Consider the following 16,719-nt stretch of genomic DNA (forward strand, 5'->3'; position numbering starts at 1 on the left):
ATATTTCTGAATTTTTGTGTATGTCAAAACTTTCCTAGTGCCCTTCATGTTATCACTGAATTTAGATGGCATATTTTATCTATGTTTATGAGATAAATCAACATTTAATTTTCTTTCTTGCCATCCTGGTAAGGTATGGTATTAAAAATTATGCTATCCTAGTAGGAAGTAATTAGAAACGATTATTTTTCCTGTTCTCTGAAATGATCTTTTTTTTTTTAGAGACAGAGTCTCACTTTGTCACCCTTGGTAGAGTGCCGTGGCCTCACAGGTCACAGCAACCTACAGCTCTTGGGCTTAGGTGATTCTCTTGCCTCAGCCTCCCGAGTGGCTGAGCCTACAGGTGTCCACCACAATGCCTGGCTATTTTTTGTTGCAGTTTGACCAGGGCCAGGTTCGAACACGCCACCCTCGGTATATGGGTATATTGAGTGCTGCTTGGGAGTTCCCCATGGGTGGGAAGCTTTCCCCTAACCACTGCCTCACCTTTTGTTTTGTTCTTACATTTTTGCTGGTGACAGAGAAGTCACTGAAATGGCAAAGAAATTTAAAGATTTGTGTCTTTTAAAGATTCTGAAGTAAATTTCAGGTCTCTTGTTTTTCATCTGGTCTTGAAAAAGTTATTTGTTTCTATCAGTCTATTTTCAAGTTTGTTACTGTCTTCAGTCAACCGGGTTGGTCTTTCATATTCAAGCCCTTTGGGATTTCTGAAAGACCCCTCCCTTTTCAAAAGTTCCTTCCTACATACTATTTTCTACCTCTTTGCTTCATCTAGGTCAGCTGAAGTTCATATGGTTGCTAAAGTCTTATAAATAAGATATCTAGGACTGCACATGTAAAAATGTCTTCAAGACAGCCTGGCAGGGGGACTGATTGATGTTTATAATATCGAAATATATTTCTTAAACACGATTCTGGCTTATATGTCTTAGAGTACTAACTATAGGTCCTGCACTTATATGACCTTACATTTGTTTATTCTATAGTTGAAGTCCATAGCAATTAACTGATTCATCTAAACATCCAGAATGAATTATGGAAAACAAAATCCAGGCAGACTCCAGGTTGAATCTTGAGACTTTTAATGCATTTATAGCCAGAAAAAAATCAATAATAGGCTTAGACAGACTATTTTACTTGTTATATAACTTTAACTTTGCTGAATGTTATTTTATCTTATCACAGCTATGGAAAAATCTATTGATTTGTCATTTTAACCCACCAAGGATATCTTCCAGATATCATTTTATATAATACCTCGCATATAACAAATTTGTGCATTGAGTAAAAATTGCTCCAAATCGTATAATCAATCCAATTGATACATCCAAATACATTTTCCAGGACTCCAACAACTGCTGTAAAGGAAAGTGTTCTTATCACATTACATTTATAGGTAATGCATATTCCCAAAGCTCTGTGAGCCTCAAAAAAATAACTTTGAGAATCAATCCCACAAACCAATGTATTTTTAAAAACTCTACCTACAGTAAGAAATATTCAACATAGCACAAGTTTTATTAGAAATAATGGAAAAGTTATTTATTCACATGCATTAGCTGCACACCCCATCTCCTGCAAATGGAAGCCACAAAAATCCTTTCTGTTAGATCACATCTGCACTTACCTCATTACATAACTGTGATCTTAAAACAAAGGTACATTCTAGTACAGGAAAGATGATTATCTGAGTGTTCTTAAAAATGAGCGTTAGCACAAAACAATCTGGTACTTATCTGAAAGACCCAAAACAATATCATGACTGCATTCTGCAAGAATATAAAGACTTTATAAAATAAATTTTCAGGAACAAAACCAAAAGAAAATATCCATTTTTCATGGTACAGGGCAGAGATATCCTTGGCCACTTGTGGAGCAGACTTTCAATTCTATGAAGAGCTTTATGGTTCGTACTTAGCCCTGAGGCTAATATGGTTAGGGTTACATGTGGCCAAAGTCCTCAGATTCAAGATATTGAACATTATGTTTTCACGAATAACTTATTGCAAATCTCAGTAGATTACTATGATAGATGAAAGTATGGGAGAAGAAAAACAAACACCTTTGTGAAACCAAACATGGTTTTTTGATTCTCCTGCACTTAAAATAATGGCTTGCAGCAGAAATAAAACTGTCATTTTCCTGACTTTTCATTCAAAATGATCAGAAAGGAAGCACCCTGTAATGGAAAAAGTGAGAAATAAAAAGCTGTAGAGACCTATATTACCTAAATTCAAATCCTGCCTTCTGTATTTAGTACTGATGTGCATCTGCCAAATACATTTGACTTATTTGAATCTCTTTTCCCAGGTATAAGAAATAGGATATTGGGTGACGCCTGTGACTCAAGGAGTAGGGCGCTGGTCCCATATGCCAGAGGTGGCGGGTTCAAACCCAGCCCTGGCCAAAAACCACACATACAAAAAAAAAAAGAAATAGGATATTGATACCCATCCCTTGCAGGATTGTTTTGAGAATAAAATAATACATATTCAAACTCCTGGCCTAGTATCTGAGTCACAACTACCTGTCGATTAAACACATATTCATTGAACATCTGCAGTAAGCCAGTCATCGGTTTAAAAATTGTTTACCGAAACTGTGGAAAGATAGAATAAAGCCAATAAATGTATCATGGGACATGAAGAGCAGTAAAGTGTCGTTAAAACACACACACACAGAGAACAGGTTAGAAGACAGAAGATGAAAGGGCATTCAGGGAAGGATTCTTTTTGGATATCAGCTGCATGAAAATGAAAAAGATAGGGGAGAGCGTGCTTTGTGTATATTTGGAGGAAGAGGCATCCACGCGATGGGAGAAATCCTCAATGGGGTATGAGCTCTGCCTGTTCAGGGAGGGTCTGTCAAGGTTTTAGAGCTCCCAGAATGTAAACCAGGAGATGAAATCACAAAGAGCATATAGTGAACTGATGGCCAAGATCAATGGGACAAGGGTCAAAGTGCCTGGATCCATGCCCTGTATCTACCTTTAGCGAATCGCTTAAACTTTGGGGTTTAGGTTTCTTTATCCTTCAAGTGAGGTCTTCCAGTGAAAAAACTAAAAATGTTAAATATTAAGGTGATACTACATACCACATGGTAAACACCAACACATTTTTATTTTTTAACTTAATAACAGAAAAGAGTCCCATGCTCATTTTATTAGAAAAATCAACGTTCATTTCCCAAGAATACAGTGTAAACAGAATTCTTGGATTTAACGTTCTGAAATGTATCTTATTTGTGTGAAACTTGTGGGCCTGCTTCCATACGGAAATAGGCCTTTCCTGTTCTTCCTTTGTTTTGTTTTTTAGGGTTTTTGTGGGGGGCAGGGGAGGAGGAGGGATAGAATTAGATTTTGTTTGTTTCTGAAACCCTAAATTCTTTTTTAAGAGTTGTGCTATCTCTTGAACATCAGTGAGCTATACAAACATTCTGAAGATTGATGAATCATAAAATTCAAAGAATTTTAAAATTGAAAAACAAAAATATTTGAAGTTTTCTTTTTGAAAACTTTTGATAGTTGGATTAATGATTTTATCTCCTTTAAACATGACTGGAATTTGGCCTTCTAATAAAACACAGACGTCATTGCTTATAATGATGCCTTTTGCACTTGGGCTATGAACTTTCTGTTTGCTTTCGCATGTATTTTCTTATCCAGTCCTGACAACAACCCAGTGAAGTAGGTATTATAGTCCCTTTTTTGAAGATACAGGAACTAAGATTAATACAAAGTAAACTGAAATAACTGTGAGGTTAAGTATTAGAAAGGAAACTCAATCTTAGTCATCCTAGATCCAGCACTTACGCCATATCCAAAAAACCTGCCATTTTCTGTCAGTTTCACGTGAGTTACATGTACAGAAATCCCATACCAATTGCTCCAGCTCACGGTGAGTATTTCTTTATTTATTAGCCATTCAACCTATAACTGGATGTGTGTTGTCTAATAATTTGTTTGTGATATCAGTTGTCTCTTCTCATTTGCTTATAAACTCCTAAGGATTGAAGTTATAGAGTTTTGCTATTTTTTTTAATAAACCTCCCATAGCATATGAGTCTGGATATACAAGAGCTACTTGAAAAATCTTTGACAAACAAATTAAAATATCTGCACTTGGAAAGATTGCAGGATTTAGAGCCACATAGATTTAAATGGAAACAAGCTCTTTGCCATTTTCAGCTCTATGATCCTGGGTAAGGATATGAAGCTTTATTTTCTTTATTTATGACATGAAGCTAATAATCTCTAATATGTTCATTGTACGAATTAAAAATAAATCCTCTACCAAGGTCATGGAGACGTAAAGCCATTGCAGAGGTGTTGCTCTTCCACATTCCATCATCTCACGTATTTGCCAGAATAAATGGAACCATTACATGTTATGTCTTGGAAAAAAATAAGCTTATTTTTGAGTCAGTATTTCAAAGACCCATTCATACTCTTGGTTGGTTTTTCAATTCATTTCATTTTGAGAAATAAAATATGTTGCTGAAGATTGTGCTGTTAGTCTCCATTTCACTTGTAATTCAAATTGAGATTTTTCAAATCTTCCTCACATTTAAATAATCTTTAAAATGATTTTCCCATGAATCTCATCCAATGATATAAAGGATATTGGAGAGGTATGAGAAAGTCTTCACAAATTATGCCATCTAGTTGTGATAGGGTAGTGTACCTTGATAGGGTGGTTCTGCCTATTTACAAATTTTGTGTAAAACCTTATAAAGCATCTGTAGCAGCTATGAGAATGTGCTTACAGATCCTCAACTACAGACACACTAACTGTCTAAGGGCACCAGCTATGGCTCTCACAAATGCATTGCAGCGTTTGCATCAACATCTCATTTCCCACGGTCTGCTCCCAACCAGTGACAATTCAGCAGGACCATGACAGCAGATCCATTCCAGGAAGACTTGAATTCTGACCTTGCCCAGACTCTTTTAGACTGTACAGCCTTCTGGGACAGTCTATCCAAACTTTCCTCCCTCCTTCCTTCCCTAAGGGGTAGATGGACTGAACTTCATCTCTCAGTCTTTCCTGACTCCTTCCCTGTTTTCTCTAGAACAGGAATGCCCTGAAATAAAATTATTGCAAATGTAAGCCTTTTTCATGAAATGTTTCTGGAGGAAATGAATTAATACACCATTTGTTATCAATCTCAAGTATAAACAGAAAGACCAACTGGGTGCATAAGGAGCTAGAAGGCTTAACACATGAAAAATCCGAGAATATTTAGCTTAGAGAAAAGATCAAGAATATGCCTCCTTTCAGGAAACTATGCCAAAGGGATATTTCCAAAAACCAAATCTGAATCTATTTTAAAATGCTTTAAAAAGACTCAAGATTTACATGGTATAGGTGAATATGGTGGACTTCAATGTTCAAAAGACTTCATCTTGAATTAATAACCCTTCGACTTATCCGCATATTCATGTAAAATTAGGTAGGACACATAAATCTTCTGAGTCTCATTTCCCTTTTGTATAAAATAAAATAACCACCCATGACTATATTGCTCAGTAAAAATGCTCTCCTTTGCTTTGTTTATAATCCATATCTTGAATCCAGTGACTCCGTGCTGATTTATTGTTTTTCCCTCTCACTGCCATTCTCTTTAACTCCTGATCTTTTATCTCCTGTCTGTATTTCTGCATTCTGGGGCCTGATGCTTACTTCTTTTATTCTTTAAGTTAAAGTTTGAGTTTATGTTGTATATTCGTTCTGCTTATGATTGATCTAGATAGAAAGTGTTAAATCTGTCCTTCTGGCACCCAGATAGGGACTAAATGAATAATTTCTCTTTCCAGTTTGCCTCAGATCCCCAAATGGGGAAGAATGAGCAGAAGACTAGATGGTGAGAGTAGAGTCAGGTTCCAGAACTTGAAAAGATGTAATATAGTAGGAAATATATTCCGGAGAATTTTGGAGAACTCACTGAGAGATTTGAAGTGTATTGCTCAAGTCTGCATAAACTGTAAGCCTGGAGCTTGACTTTCTAAATCTTTCAGCTTCCCTCTCCCCATAAATAATTAAGGCCAACAACACCCTTATATTATGTCCTGCAAAGATGGTTTGATTTCTTAGAGTTTTTTGGCTTTCTGGCTTCTATACATAATGTATCTTTCTTTCTTTTTTTTTTTTCCTGCAGTTTTTGGCCAGGTCTGGGTTTGAACCCGCCACCTCTGGCATATGGGTCCAGCGCCCTACCCCTTTGAGCCACAGGTGCCACCCACATAATGTATCCTTTAAACGAGTAAATTGGCTCTTAACAAAAACTGGAATTGATGTAGAGTTTTCATATATGATTCACGGTTATTATGTACTATTTTCTTTATTTAGACAATGTTAAATTTTAACTACAGATTTTGATACAAAAATAGCTCTAGTTACACGAAAGAATTTAACTGAAGAGTCAGCGAGAGTGTAGAATATTTCTCTTGCAGAACACAACAGCCAGTTTGTAAGTAAATGTTATTCCATTGCATCCGTTCATTTAGAAACTCCTTACCATTTACTGGGATTATTGTTTTCATTTCATCCCTTACTTTTTCTTTGAGATAAAGTCTTGCTCTGTTCACCTAGGCTAGAGTTCAGGAGTGTGATGATAGCTCACTTCAGCCTCGAACTCCTGGGCTCAAGTGATCCTTCCTCCTCACCCCCTTCAGATCCTCCCCTGGGATTAGAGGCATGAACCCCTGCACCCAGTCACTGCCTTTATGTTTTGTTTTTTTTTCATTTCATTCATCTGTTGTTTAAATTTTCAATTAAATAATTCTTGTTTTGAGAGTGGGCAAATTTTTGACCTTGGATGATTTTTAAAATTATAAAAAAGTAGTCCAAGGAAGAATTTTTTTAAATATTTAGATTATTAACTTCCAGACTTAACTAACTTTAATATTTTGATAAAATTGCTATCATTTTTTTGAGATTCATAATTTTTATATTTTATTTTAATATATTTCAGGGTATACATGGCTTTTTGTGACATTGATTAATTTTAGTGTGGAGAAGTCCAAGCTTTCTGTGTACCCATCACCTGAATAGTAAACATTGTACCCAATAGGTAATTTTTTATCCAATTTTTATTGGAAATAGTTGAACATTATATATACAACAACTTAAGAATTTTGGAGACTATTTTTGGTTCATTTTACACTCAGAACATTCTAGAGAAAAATAGTACAAGGAGGTTGTTCAGACTCCGTACCCAGAACAAGTTTCTTCTATCTATCTAGGATCAACAGTTTTATGTAGTAGTTCACTGAAATCCTATAGCCTTAAATCCTTAAATTCTAAAGACTTGTTGTGTTTCTCTGTCACAGACTCTGCTTTTATATGAAAACCCTACCTTCCTTCTTTAGTTATAAAATTATGGCCCACTTCAAGGCCCTTTTAAAATAATGTGACATCCGAGATGTCATCCTGTACTGAGCAAGTAGCAATAATTCTCTGTCATGCTTATCCTGTGGTTATACATAGTATCTCTGTCATAGAACTTATCCACACTTCTCTGAGTTACTACTTTTGTGTAGCCTTTTTCCTAAGTCCATGAAGGACTTGAGAGCAGGGGTTGCTGCATCTTTGTAGCCCCTGAATGCATCATGGTGACTAATCTTAGCCTGTGTTCAATACATTTTTCTTTTACAGGAAAAGTAGAGGAAAGGGTGATAACAGGAATGGAAAAATGACAGCAAAGAAGAAAAAGACATTCGCTTGGTATGTAATTAACTTAAATTTGATCAAATGTGTTAGATGAATAGCTGAAATAGTATCAACACTGAAGTGAAAAGGTTGGGATACACTCACAGTGTCTCCTGTTTAAAACTGCCTTTCAGTAACTTGCCTGTCTTAAATCATTTGTTTAAGAAATTTTGTTTTCAGTCCTAGGGAAATGTTCTTTTGTACAGGATGAGAATTGCTTTCACAGAAAATTTTAGAACATAAAAATATCAAATAAAAATGCATAAGCAAGTCTTAAAATTTAGATTGCTGTCAAGATGAAAAATATTATCAGCAGACTATGCTTTTTTTGTAAATAACATTCTAGTTTAAATTTCTGAAATAAAGTCTTAGTACACTGATATTATGCAAAAAGTATTTTTATTTGTTTAAAGCTTCACGTGACTCCTGCTAGATCTTTTAATTTCTAGTCTCTACAAGTAAATAAGATTTATTTGTAGAATATTAATTGATGATTAATTTATATTTAGCAAATAACCTGTCAGATTCAAAGCAATAATATTTTTGGTATTGCTTTAATTTTTTTTAAAAAAGAAACATTTTGCAGTAACTAGCAATCATTCCCAATGTCGTATAAAGTCTAGTTCTATAAATATGATCATATATCAATGGACCAAGTCACATTCTATTAGTTATTCCAAAATGACAGTTCTAAGTTATCATTTTATGGTGGTTATCAATCATTTAGGTTAAATAGTGAAAGAAAGGAATGAATGAATTTCAAACAACTATGACGGGAAATTTGATTTGTGTTGTAAATACTTGTATAGTTGTAAGTGGCTGGTTATTTTTGAATTTATGGAAACAAACTTACCAACATCAAATTTGCCCTCTAGGATGTAAGTTGGACAATTGTAGGTATCGTTTGTCTCAATCAAACCAACAGTTTGCAGAGTTGCTAAGACTATCTCACTTCCTAGGTCTACAGTAAGTGTGATGACAAGACGACTTTACTAAGTTCATCTTCCATGCTGCCCTTTTTGATGATTTTTTTTCTACCTTTTAGCATGAGTTCCTATCTTGCCAGTTACAACATCACTGGCTGTAGACTAACTGTAGGCATCAGCAAAAAGGAATAATCCAGATGAAAGACCTAGATAAAAAGTGCCTCAGAAATGAAATCATCTAGTGGATTTTAGGTGACAGAATTATCAGAAAGTTCATCCATTAAATTGGCAAAACAGAAATCAGAAGAAAATATTAATTAGGCTTACTGTGCACCAGTTTCAAAATCCTAATATTTATCTATTTCCTATGTGTTTGTGTATATCACAGTGAAGTGCAGATTAATTTTGAACTGGATTCTTTTGAAGTAGTGATAGTTTAAAATCCTCTAATCTTCATGAAGATCTTAATAAACTGGCATATAATATATTAAAGACCTCACAAGAAGAAATCTCCACAGGAAAAATAAAGACTAGGTCTCTGTTGGAATTTTTCTTATTTGGTTCCAATTTAATAAAGACTCAGTTTATGACCCAACGCATATTGAGCCAAGTGGTGGGAAAAACATATCTTCAGTTTTATGTTGAATACATTTTTAAATTAATTATTCAAGTATCAGGATAGAGAAATATACTTTAGAAGTTTGTACATGCCTTAATCATTTTAGATTTATTTTTTCCTTGAGGTCATCCAAGTCCACATTATGTTAGCTTTCTGATATTGAGAGCTCTGCTATTCCACTGTTGAATTTTTCCTGAGATTTTCCCCTTCCTCTTCAAACTCTGCTTCCTTGGACAGATTTGGCAATAGCTTTATAAGTGACGTGGACATAATTGTGTACAATGACGAAAACCTACAGGAATTTTTTTATTTTTCATTTTCCCTTTGGGCATATTGAGTAATATTTCCCCAGGCAGATCATTCTGAGTGTGCGAGTGTGTGCGCACATGTTACAAAGACAACTACCATATTAATAAAATATTCAATTTGAAATCCTAAAAACAAACAAACAAACAAATCCCTGCAGTAGGATTGTGAAAGTGGATATTTATATTGTTACGTGCAGTCTGACAATTTTAAAAAGTTGAGTGGGGGTTGGGGGATGGGAAGAGCTGAGAAAGGGAAGGAGGGAGGGGATGGGGGTTAAGGGGTATGGTACACATTTGGGGGGCAGGACACAAATATGAGAGGGGCCTTATCTAACAAAAACAATGTAACCTGATTCTGTGTGCCCTCACTGAATCCCCATCAATTAAAAAAAATAATAAAATAAAAAGTAGAGAATGTATTGCATGCATTGGGTAGGTTTTCTTGGCAGGGATCTCAAGGCCGACACGGTAATATCTGGGAAGATTTATTTCACATATGAACTCATTATTAATCCATTAAACAGTAATGACATGCGGTTAAATGTAACATATTTTGCATAAGTATTATCTTTTATGATTTAACAGTGATCACAAAAGAACTGGAGTATTTTTATGTCTACTTTGCAGAGAAAGAAAAGCTGTTATAATCCTACTTTACTCACATAGTAAAAGAGTCATGATATGAAACTAGCTTTAGCCATAACATCAGCATCCAAGTTAACAATACAAAGAAAAGGTAATGCTAGAACTTCTTTTCCTCAGGAAAGTGCTCTTGCTCTTGCTTAAAAGTTTAATTCCTATTATATGTACTCTGTTTCCTCGAAAATAAGACATCTTCCAAAAATAAGACCTACTTACAGGAAAGATAAGACATCCCCTGAAAATAAGACCTAGCGCATCTTTGGGAGCACACCTTAAAATAAGACACACTGTCTTATTTTCGGGAAAACAGGATATTAAGGCTTAGTTGCATGGCTGCAGGAGTTGCAAGGTGACTAACACAGACATACATTCAATCGAGTTAAATTTCTAAGGAAGATGGAGAAAGTGTGTATGAGAAGTCTCTATGCCCAAAAGGGAGTCTATTTATTTTTTCTCATTTGTCTCACCTCATGGGAAAGAAGTCTTTCGGTAGATTAGTCCATCACAATTATGCTATGCATGAAAGAGAATCAATATTAACAAGAGCTATTTGTATGTAGACTCTCCTTTCTGAGTAATAGCAAGAACAGCCAAAGGAACAATTTTGGAGAGTGAAGGTGAGGAAATAAATGCATGTGGGCCGATGGAGGATAAGGGGATGTGAGTTACCCATGGAGGTGGGTACATTCCAGGGGCCGGGTGATGCTAGGTGAGGGCAAAGTAAAAGTTCTCTCTGTTCTTCAGAGTCCAAGTTGCCGTGAGTTAGACCAAATCCTTCCTTGAACTTGGGCACTTTCTCAGCAATTGCAATGTAATCCCAGATTACAAATAAATGAAAGGGTTGATGGATGATTCAATAGCTTATGAAGTGATATTTGCATAAAGCCTTGCAGTGCTGCAGGAACCAGATGCTTTATTTACCTCTGAGGGATGAAAATAATTCAAAATCTTTGGTGATTACATAGATAAATTCACTATTTCTACTTTGTAAGTGACTGTTATATTAGTGGATGTTTGCAGGGAATATGAAATGTTCATTTCTCCTTTAAGTATTTGGTTGAAGGGCTCTTCAGAAATTGCTAACGTTGTCACTCAGACAAGCAAAAAAATACAGAATCCATGAGCACGTTGGTAGTGTACAGATTCCTCTCTGTCCTTGTTACTTTCTGTGTCTGCTCCAAGCCTTTATTTTCACTAGTCCTATCTGGCTTGCCTTTGCATTTATTAATTATTTTGAAATCCACAGTGATGTATACTAGAGAGTTTTCTTATTTGGGATCAAAGGTTTTGTGACACTAAAATCATCCAGGGTATTAGTCAGCTAAAGAAATAAGGATGCTTGCTATGATCAGGTAGACCAGGACTGTGATGAGTTCCAAATTCATCATCGCCTTTGAAGATCTTAGAGCAGCGAGCGATTCTCAACCTGTGGGTCATGACCCACAGGAACTGTATGAAAGGTCCGCAGCGTTAGGAAGGTTGAGAACCCCTGTCTTAGAGCTTAAGTACTGCCTCATAATTTTTATCTCTCCATAAACATTAGGGCACTGAATTTAAAGACTTCTAGGTAAAGAAAAGATAAAATACCCCCAAATCATTGATCTTTCCCTTGATTCTTTTAAAATGTATATATAAGTACATTTCAAACTGTGTTCCTTAGAATATAATTTTTTTCAAATGTTAGGAAATTTCTTTGTATTTTGTAACACAAGTGCTTTCACCATATTAACAAACCCATAAACATGTCAAAAATTTCTGAAATACCTTGCGGGAATACCTTAACATTAATTAGGTTTTCTCTAATTTATATATTTGAAAACAGGTCCAGATTCTCTCTTTCTTCCCCTTTTTATTTTGGATGAGAAGTGGGCAGCATCTTGTACCATAAAACACCATTGGAAAAGCTGAATTCATTAAGGTAGGCTGTCCTCCATGTTACAAGTAACTACTAGGAGAAAATCACTTCACAAATTGTCATGTCATTATAATAATTTTTTAGAGTTGAGGCTGTTTAACATGAATGTAAATTATCAAAGCAATGTCCAGCTTTCATGAAAAGCAGATTCTAGCATTAAATATAATCATTCCCTAGGCCAATATATGACCTTTGCTTGTGGAAGAATTCAATAGCTTACAACTATCTTCATCTTTACTGCATACTTGTCAAGAACAATATAATGCTGTCGCTAACTCACAGACTATGTAGTCCTAAGTGGAATTTTAATTTTCAATCTTTGTCTCCTTGCCAAGTATTATTTTTCCTTCCTTTTTTTGTTTCGTGTTGCTTTAACTTGTGTCATTTTTCCATGAGAATAAATCTTTCCTTCATCTTTTTCCCTAAAATTATGGCATATTAACTTGTTTGAACTTCAAAAGGAATTCAAGCCAAGGAGGAAGCTAATTTAGCATTTGCTTCCCAGGAAAATCTATGACTTTTTTTCTATTTCTTACCGTAAGAAAAAAACGTCGACAGTAATTATTTGTACATTTGTTTCATCTTTTTCTTATGTCTATAATTTCTAAGCTTTGCTAACTATTGTAGCTTATGCTATTTGTTTTTTGAAAGTCAGATAAATTTATATTTATGTTGGAAATTCCGATCTCATTTCTCATAAAACCAAGAGATCAATTTAGCCTATGATGACTATCACACTTAAAAGATAACAAAATCTTTAGAACTGTAGTTCCTTGAAACAAACTAAAAATATATGTAAGTAAACAAGACAAAAATGTAAAAACAACTTCTGTAAAAGTTGAACTAATGATCTGATCTCCCATCGAGTTCTTAAATGTTTTAAAGAATTCTGGCACTGACAAAAATATAGGCTAACAATTCTTTATTCCTTTTTTAATAACAAATATGTACTGTTTTGTTCAGAGTGAAGATAGTTATGATGAGGAACTATTTTTGTTAACTAGCCAGACATGACGTAAAAAGTATTAGTTAAGATATTTTGGATTACAAGGAATAAAAACCCTAATGACTTTAAAATTTGAAGGTTAAAAATGTAAATAATAAGATTGGGTGGTTTTACTATATATAGCGAGGTTAGAAAATCATCAAATTTTTGCTATATTTCTCTGTGATTCTGTCAGGAGACCCTCTCCCTTGGCATTGCTAACATTCTAATGAAAAATAGGAAGAGAGAGGATTCCTTTCTCTGTTAAAAAAGTCTGAGTTTTGCCAGGTGTCCTGGCTCACACATAATTCTAGCACTCTGGGAGGCTGAGGTGGGTGATTGCCTGAGCTCACAGGTTTTAGAACAGCCTGAGCAAGAGCAAGACCCATTCTCTAAAAATAGCCAAGCATTGTGGCAGGCACCTGTATTCCCAGCTACTTGGGAGGCTGAGACGGGAGAATCGCTTGAGCCCAAGAGTTTGAGGTTGCCGTGAGCTATGATGCCACATCACTCTACTGAGGGCAACAAGTGAGACTCTGTCTCAAAAAAAATAAAAGTCTGAGTCTTAAGGGTTCTCGCAAACGTATGTGTGTGTGTGTATGTGTGTGTATATAGATGCTTTAAGAAGCAATGAATATGTTAATTTGTTAATCACTTTACACATTGACACATAAATATATCAAAACATCACATTGTACACCTTAAATATATATGGTTTTTGTCAATTATACTCCAAAAATATGGAGAACTTTTAGGTAGATAAATAGATGTAATTAAGCATAAATACAAAACTACTAAAACTTAAATTCAAACATTTTCAAAAATCCTGGGTTTGCCAGGACCTCTGGAGTTAAAGCACATGGCTTCTACTTGATGGAAAATGACTAAAATGATTCTTTTAAATTCCATTATAGGGTTCAGAATGCTGTGCTGTCAAATTTAAATGGTAACAAGGTTCCTTTCTTTTCCATTAATTTATTCATCCAGGAAATAGCTATTCAGTTGTATACCAATAGCGGTCAGGAACTGACCTTGCCACTAGTTTTTAAATGTTTGGTTGGTCATCTTCACCAGACATTCATAAACTGCTGCTGTGGGATTCATACCCCACCCTTTGGTATGTGACTGTTAAGAGCTATGATGCTAAATCAAGCAGTGACAAGAGATAGAAAGACACAGTGTGCTCTTTTTAATACAAAAATTAGGTAGGACCTTTGCACCTGCATGAAAAAGGATGAAAATTATGGGGAAAGCATTTTTGGCTGAAACGAAATGTTCTGAGGCAAGCATGATCATTGATTGGCTTGAAATGTATTAAGGCTAAAACAGCTGCTACATGGCAAAAGGTAAGGAAGGAATGACAACTAAAAACAAAGTTTGGGAGGACTTTGAGTAAAGTACAATATGATTTTATTTACATTTTAAAAATCTTGCTCTTACTGGTCTTGGGAAATTGAGTGTAAAGGGACAAGGGTGGAAATTAGAAGGTTATTTTAGGAGACATTTGCTGTGTGATTGGTCGGAGTCAGTGATTTAGCTTAATGAGCCATTAGTGAAACATATGAAAATTGACAGAAATTAAGATGCTCTAAGAAGTTTTGAGAATGTAATATAGTTGAATTCTTCAATGGAAAATTTCTCCCGAATAGCATTGTGCTATTTTGTCTATTTTTTAGCAGACTAGAAAGCAGACAAATGCAAAGTCCCTTTTAGCTAATGTTTAACTCTGAAGCTATCTTGGGAAGTGTTCGATAAACATTGATTTTCATACTGTGTTCTTATGGAAGCATTTATGCTATAAAGTCCAACTGATACAAATCTGAATCTTTGCTTCACTTGCTATCTTTATTACTCTGGGAAAATTTTAGAACCTTTGTATTCAGTTCCCTCATGTACAGAGCAAAGATAGTAAGTAGTAAGCTACTGTATACATTGTCTGAAGCATTAAGTGAGACCTTGGGTACGGATGACAGAGCACACGCCCTAGCATGCATTAGCAACTCAACAGCACTCATTTGTCCTCTTTTGTATTCTGAATAATTATTTTCAGGCATTAGGTATCATGAGAAATTTCACTGTGGGTGCACAGTAGGAATCATTGCTATGGGTTGGATGGACAATTGTTTTTAAGGGAGGAGTTGCTCTTAATGGCTCACCCATTGGTCCAGCAGCTATCCAGCAACTGCCAGAAGCTCAGAATAAGACGTGACTATGCCACGGAGATGAAGGAAAAAAAAAAAATCTTCCTCTGCTGGAAATTTGTCCATTCTAGGCATAGATAATTTTCCTTTGGCAGAAGGCCTGAATGTTTACTGGCTTTGCTTTCTATTCTCTGAAAATGAGAAAAATAATTTTCCCATGAAAATTCTACGTTCCCAGAGCTAACTTCCAGGAAGATTTGGAGTAGATAACCTTTCTTACAATTTAACAGTGACCTTTAGCTGTCATTGAATAAAATCACTTATCTCTATGACCTTCATTCCAAATTGCATTTTTATTCAAATTTGTATATAACTATGTATGCCCCTTTGAAGGAAATAGTGACTGCTGTTTAGTTTATGTTGGCACCCTGAACCAAGGCCAACTCTTTCATTGTGCCTCGATGTCTATTCATTATGGTGCTCGTACCTGCACTGCAGTTACCGTGCAAAGACAAGCCAAATTCCCCGAAACTATTAGGTGCACGTAAATATAACTGTGGCTAAATTTGGGTAGTTATAGGTGGTCACATACAAATGATGATCGTAGGAATATGGAATTGACTTTTCTTTCCCTCGTGTAACTTCAGCACTAACCTTTTCAATCAAGCACCTCCTCTTTCACTGATACTTCTGGGGAAAAGTCAACCTAAAGTCTATTGCACTTTGTTCCTGCCTCTTACTCTGCTCCTTGGCCCCAGGCTTCCCTGGACAGCTCTCTCTGAAGCAGCTCTGTGGTTTCCTTTTCTCTGTGACATCCCTCACTCAGAACAGAGCTTCTTGATTCACAGCAACTTCCTGTGACCGCTATTGCCCATTACACCAACTTTTCTAGGCTGATGTTCAAAGCCTTGAGGTTCTGGCCTTGGCCTTCCTTCCCACTGTCATCTTTCCCTTATTTGTGGAGCTCTGTATTTACTGGGAGCTGCAGTGTCAATCACCATGTTTACTTTGATTTCAAAAGGGTAAGTGGATTCTTGCTCCTCTGAACGTTAATTGTAGCATTTCTCTTTGGGGCCAGTCTCATTGCACCATCTGTGATGAATGAATAGGGTACTTGGAGACTGGGAGTTGCTATTTCTGTCACGTTTAAGGTTCTTAATTTCTTTCCCTACTCCTTCCATCATGTCGAGTTTCCCTCTCCATTGTGTGTGAGACTAGAACATTTAATACAGTCAACCCAGGATAAACATTTAATTTGAATGTAGTGTTCTTAATATATTAATTCCAAAAAGGTCATTGATGTTCACATATTCCTGCTTTATTTCTCTTATTGAAATGTGTACTGAGACAAATTATTTATCATAAAATTAAATCGAATTTTATTTATAGAAATTATATGATTTTTGTTTTGTTTTTATTTCAAAATGTGAAGGAGGTACAGGTGTTATTGGTTACATCAATCACTTTTGCAATG

This window comes from Nycticebus coucang, chromosome 14 (genome assembly GCF_027406575.1).
Source record: "Nycticebus coucang isolate mNycCou1 chromosome 14, mNycCou1.pri, whole genome shotgun sequence".
Lineage (NCBI taxonomy): Eukaryota > Metazoa > Chordata > Mammalia > Primates > Lorisidae > Nycticebus > Nycticebus coucang.